Below are 6457 nucleotides of genomic sequence, written 5' to 3'. Positions count from 1 at the left end.
TATCCCCAGCCCGCCCTGCCTTCTTTTGATTCCAGATACGAAGCAATACTTCCTTGGCCTATCTCTTTTGCTCCTAGGGATGCTGTGTTCTGTTGACCACATCCAAACTCTGTGGGTCAAGCCCTCTTGGATGACACACCCTCTTGCCCATCATTATGGTAACTGTGGACCCCCAGCTTCTGATGCTTAAGCACTACATTTTGGTCCCATCCCTCTTCCTACCAATGAGCCCCATTGTTCTCCTACTCCCAGCCCTAGCCTTTGGAGGACAGCCACAGCTCGAGTTCTTAGGGATGCTGCTGGCTCCCTCCCTGGCATATTCCTGATAGATAACTGGTAAATTGTGTGATCTTTGAAACTTCCATGGAACAAAATCCTCTGTTGGGTCTTTTAACCTCACATAATATGTCTACTCTTTTGTTTTCTCACTTCACAAATATTCAAGCATTTCAGTTTAACTCAGCAGAAGCTGTTACTTTCCTCAAATTCGCTACCAGTGCATTGCACCTGTCCCTGTGCAGATTTTTGGAAGTGCGCTGAATCTACTATTTCATGAGAGTTCTGCCTGCCCCTGCCCAAGTCAATACTTACTCTTATATTCTAGTCCCTTTTGATAATATGTTCTCAAAATCCAGTCCCACAAGCACACCCCTGGCTCCATCTGGAACATGCTAATTTTTGAAGCTCATGTGGAGTATAGACCCTATCTTTTTTTTTTCTCTGTGTTAGTCAGCATTCTGTTTCAGTAACAAATAACTGACAATCAACGTATAAAGAGAAAAGGTTTATTTTGGTTCACAATTTTGGAGGTTACAGCCTGTAGCTGGAGACTGTAATTGTAGCAGGCCCATTGCTTTGGGGCCTGCTGAGAGGCAAGCACATAGTGGAAGGAGATCTTGGAGGAGCAAAGCCATTGACCTCATGATTGGAAGGCAAAAGAGAAGGAAGGGCCCACAATCCCCTTCAAGGGCATGCACAATGACCTAAAACCTCCCATGGGTCTTCCTTTTAAAAGCTTCTAACTACTCCCACTCCAGCCATGGGTTGGGGACCAAGCCTTTAACACATGGGCCTTGTTGGGGGTGGGGAGTGTGGAGTGGCTTTTAAAACCCATTCTGTAGCATTTTGTCATTCTATATGGCTACTGATCTGGCAGCTCAGGCCAGTTGCACTGTGAAGTTTCTAGAGTGCCTTCCTCCATAAAGAGAATGCCAGGGTGAGGTGGGGTCGGCCAGTTCTGCAGGCTCCAAGGGGTCACAGAAGCTCAGGGGCATCCACTCATACATCCTTATCCCAGGTGTTTCCCAACCAATGCCCTGACATTGGCTTAATAAATTGTGTGTGTGTGTGTGTGTGTGTGTGTGTGTGTGTGTTGGTGGTGGTGGTGGTGGTGGTGGTGGTGGTTTTAAGTGTTCCCTTGTCTCTGTGCTGCAGGATGTTCCTCAATTCTGAGTTTCTATTTTAGCTTTTTCTGCTACTCACTATAGGAGACGTGGTCTTCTTCCTAAGATACTCTGGCTCTCAGGCCTACACAATGAATTCTGTATTAACTGTCTCAGCTTCTCTTTAACCCTAGGTAGAGTGCAGCCAAAGGAAGAAGGGGCACAGGATCCTTCAGATTTTGGGTAAGGGGATAGCATGTACAGAGGAGGAGAGGCATCTTACATCTATCCAAAGTATGACAGAAGCCCAGAGTGAGGCCTACAGGAATGGGAAAGAGGAATGGCTGAGAGTATTTAAGAGAGAATAGATCACAAATATTCTCCTCACACATTGAATGTAGCAAAAAGGACTGAGGAATGGATGCTTATTGAAATTGGGGTATAGCCAATTTGATGGTAAAATAAAGCCTGTATCACACCAAGGGGGTGCTTATATTAAATGAAAAATCAGGATATAAGCTTATATTTGTATATAGTTTTATTGTAAGGTGGCCCGTCTTGTCCTGGAAAGGGAGGTAGTAACAAGCCATGTTGATTCAGCCTCTCTGTACAGAGTTAATTGAGGGACACAAAAAGCAAAGGGCATATTGAGGCTTAGATTTTTTGTTAGGATACCATTGCACCAGAAAAAGAACTCTGGTAGAGCAAAGGTTGGGGAAGAAATTCGAATGACCTGGTCACAGGGTGCTGAACCAGAGGAAGTGTAGCAGCAGGGGAAATTCCCTGATGAGTTAGGAAAAAGAGATACTTCCTCCAAGGCTGGAGAGGGAGGTCCTTTGGGGTCTGGTTGAGGTATTGAGAGGAAGATCAATGGGTATCGCAGTTAACAGAGTATGATCCAAACCTGCGCAGAGGAAACATTCTGAAATGTTATTAACTTCGGATAAATTGAGAAGCTGAAGGCCCTGACGTATCAGGGCCATCCATGAGAAATGGTCAGCTTTAGGATGGGCAACTACATCTGGCTGGTGTTGGAGTTCCTTCTCTTGCTCCTGGATGGTTATGTGAATTTGAGGGAACACTTGTATGTAAGTTCTCTATATTCTGATAGAGGCTGAGGAGTGCTTGGCAGAACCCCAAGAATAAATTTACTATCAACACCAGAAGTTCATTTCAGGTCCCATGGGTCCCAAATAGTTAATTTGGTGTAGGCTTGATTCTCATAGCAAGGCTTATCTAGGAAGCATTTCTTGCATGAATTATAAGGGCACCTGCCATAGGTATTAAGCCAGCACCTACAAGATTCCTCAGTTTGGTCTGATATGAAGCATAGTAGCATTGCTGAACATAGGTGGGATGAGGTCACCCGATTGAATCCAGTAATGTTGGATTCAATCCATTGCAGCCAGTGGAAGGGCAATCACCTTGACCCTGAGACTGAGAGCAGGTGGTGCCATCCTGCTGCCTTGTTGCTTGGATATAGAAATGTGAGATTGGGCAGGTAGGACACAAGGAGAAGTGGAGTGACTAGAAAGCTTTAGTTAATTAAGAAAGGGTGCCCATAGAGTAGCTCAAAGGGGCTAAGGCCTGAGAGGTCTCTAGAGATGCCCGAATTGGGGTGAGGGCCAATGGCAGGAGATTGGGCCAAGACAGCTGAATTCAATAGCAAGTTTAGTGAGATGATCCTTGAGAATGCCGTTAGCCCTGTCAATCTTACCTGAGGATTGGGGTCGGTAGGGGATACAGAGCCTCCAAGTGATGTTGAGACCTTTGGAGACTAGTTGAACAACCTGAGAAGTGAAGACAAACCTGGAAATTTGCTCAATGAGGATGGAGGTGACATTGTCAGCAGCTTCCCTGGAGGTAGGGAAGACTTCTGTCCGACTGTAAGAGAGTGCTATCCCCCAAGTCACAAGCAGTTAGATCCTGTGCCAAGAGGTGGGGACTGGCCCTGAAAGCCTTGGGGTAGGACTGTCCATGTCAGCTGTTGAGACCTAAAGGATCCTTCCCATGTGAAGGCAAAGAGGTAATAAGAGTCAGGATGGAGAGGCACTATAAAGAAGGCATATTTAAGATTCAGGACAGTAAAGTGAGTGGTCAAAGGGGGGATATGAAAAAGAAGAGTGTAAGGGTTGGGAACCACTGGGTGGATGGGAATAACCGCTTCATTAATTAGGAGGAGGTCTTGGACTAAGCAATAGGCACTTGAGCGTTTGTGTAGCTCAAAGGGGCTAAGGCCTGAGAGGTCTGTGGGAGAGTTGCCCTGGGAGTCAGTAGGGATGAAGAGTCCCTGGGCAAGTAACCGGTCGATGACGGGTTTAAGTCCCTAGGTGTGGGTTTTGGCTTGAGTAGGGAGGGGGAAGACAGGAAGGTGGGGCTGAGAGAAGCTTGGGTGGATCTGAGAATGAGGAAGAAAAAGAACAGGGGGAAAGTGGTTCCCTACCAAGGAAAACTTTAGCAGTAGAACAGATAGAACAGAGGAGAGGACGGGAGAATATCTCAAAAAGACTGAACGTTTCTGCCCCCTTCCCTGTCTGGCGATAGAACTCGTTCAATTCAGTGAGGGTTTAAAATCAGAAGTTCCTTCTGGGGGCCATTGTGACTCATTGTCTAAGTCACACTGGGGCCAGGCCACAGTGGAGTAAAAGACTAGGTGGTTATGGCATTAGTCTTGAATAAGTCTTCATCTGGCAAAATTTGAACATGGACATCCAAAGGAGTTTTGGGGTCTAAGGAGGACTCGGTGTTTCCCATGACCTTCTGGCACCCTTGGGGGTGGGTGGGAGCAGAAAAAAAGCATCCCAAATTCTGTTCGCACTCAGCCAAGGAATGAATAAGGGCCGGGCGGGGGTTGAGGAATCCCTGAAACCCGCTGGGGGCCCACATGAATCGGAATGGCTCACACAAGAACTGGACATCTCCACAGTTCCTAGGGCCTTGAATGGAACGAGTGGAGGTCTATGGCTCGTGTATGATAGACCCCTGTGGACGGAAAGAGTCTGGAAGGTCAAAGGAACAAAGGAACTTACCCCACTCCTGTGGCCCGGATGAAGGGAGAGGAAAGGAAGAAGCAGCTTAGGAATGTCCTAGTATGTTTGAAGAGGAAGGTAGACCTCTACCCTAGATGTAAGGTATGGGGTAATCCCTCCTGGGTTTTGGCACCAGATGTAAGGTCAGACAGCAGCAACCTAAAGAGGCAGCTTTAAAAAGGCTGCTGAAGGAAGCTTTGTTGAGATTTCACTCCCGAGTGGAACTCTCAGACCAGGAGAGTAAGAAGAAGGTATGAGAAGAAGCGTGCAGGGGCTTGACCAGACTGGAATTTTTATTGGACTTAGGGCAGGAAGGGAGGGCTTGGGACAGGAAAAGGGATTTTTAGAGGTCCTTGTCCTACTGGGGTTGGTTGGAGGTAGCTGGCTAAGATCCAGGATTGGCCAGGAGACCCTGCTGATTGACAGGCGATTCCATCAGTACCTGATTGGTGTTTCTTTCATGTGTGGAGCAGGCTGCTTGGTGCTTTGTTCCTAAGTCACCTCCATCGACCTGACAATTATCATTTAAAAAAAAAAATCAGATAGACAGGAAATAGTATCTGAAAGAAATATACTAAAACATGAAAGGTACTAATGTTACAGGAAATGGACAATGTCTCTTCCAACTTTTTCAAACTTTTATTTGGAGGATTCCCAGGGATTGAACCCAGAACCTCAAGCATGCTATAAGCATATGCTCTGCTATTAGGTTATACCCCTAGTCCCACCTTCTCGTTTATTTCAGATATTTTTTAGGTTGACAATTAAAAAAAAAGTTTTAAGAAAAATGCCAATACATTACAGGTGAGACTATGCACCATGTTCAGCCAGAGGAATGAGAAGTTGTGCTCCATTTGTGTAGAATGTGTCAAAATGCATTCTATTGTCATATATAAATATTGAGAACAAGTAAAAAAGTTTTTTTAAATGCCATACATATATATCTTACATACACACAGGTCTTTCCCTCAGTGCCTTGGTTTCCTGTCTGTAATGGAATTTAATGTGTTAAGTAAGCCCTTAGCAATACAATGCCTAGACCATGGTCATGGTCAGCACATCATTCCTTTCCAACAGGAAAGACAGTCACTGCATTTGTTCAGGATAATTTATCATGCTGCATTATGCAACATTCCTGGGTCCTAATCATTATTCTGAGCCTGTAGCAAATGCCAGTCATAGTGACTCTGAAAAAATAATATTACACATTTCCAAATATTTTTGGTTGAAAAACCACATGTGAAAAAAATTATAGATTACAAAGTATAGAAATAGATCTATGAAGGCAAAAGTTTTTTTCTGGCTCTTAACAGAATCTCTCACATGCAAAACAAAACCAAAACAGAAACAATGGAGTGTGGTCAGGACTGGGAATGAATTCCAGGATCTTGGTTTTCTCTATTTGAAACTAATCTCTTGGACTCACTCTGTAGATTAATTTCCTGCATATAAAATGAGGCAGTAGTCCATCAAGAGTCTTTCCAGCTCTAAGAGTGAATGATTTTTATTCATTAAAGAAATACTTGTGCTGAGGTAAATTCTTTCTATGGCAAAGGTGGACACTCCAGACTTGTGAGTTAGGGAGGGGAGGAGTTCTGATTCTATCACTCTCCTCCCTGTAGATGCAATCAAGTGATCCAGAGGTCAGAATGATAAAGCCTAGCAGGAATTTAAACAGCCCCCTGAGCTTTTTCAAATGGAGATTTTACTGACCTACAAGAGCTTTCAGTGTTGTGTTTTCTCCTTCAGCCTTTTCTGTTTGAATGGTCTACCTGATCCAGAATACTGCTGCATTTCTTCCCTCGTTTGTCTATATTTTGGAAGATTTAGCATTTCAAAGAGTTAATCCTCCGTTAGGGAATGTCATTTCTTAAGAAGCAGTCCCATCCTGTTGGGTGATGGGGAAACTCAGCAGCTGGCCAGAGGTCACACCTGCTAGTAAGCAGTAGAGTCTGACTCCAACTCTTGATGGTAACAGTATTGAAATTAATCAAATGAATCATTTAGACAACTCAAGAAGGACAACCACTCTCTTCCAAGAGAGAA

The sequence above is a fragment of the Urocitellus parryii genome, chromosome 11, assembly GCF_045843805.1.
Source record: "Urocitellus parryii isolate mUroPar1 chromosome 11, mUroPar1.hap1, whole genome shotgun sequence".
Taxonomy (NCBI): Eukaryota; Metazoa; Chordata; class Mammalia; order Rodentia; family Sciuridae; genus Urocitellus; species Urocitellus parryii.
This window is presented reverse-complemented; position numbering follows the sequence as displayed.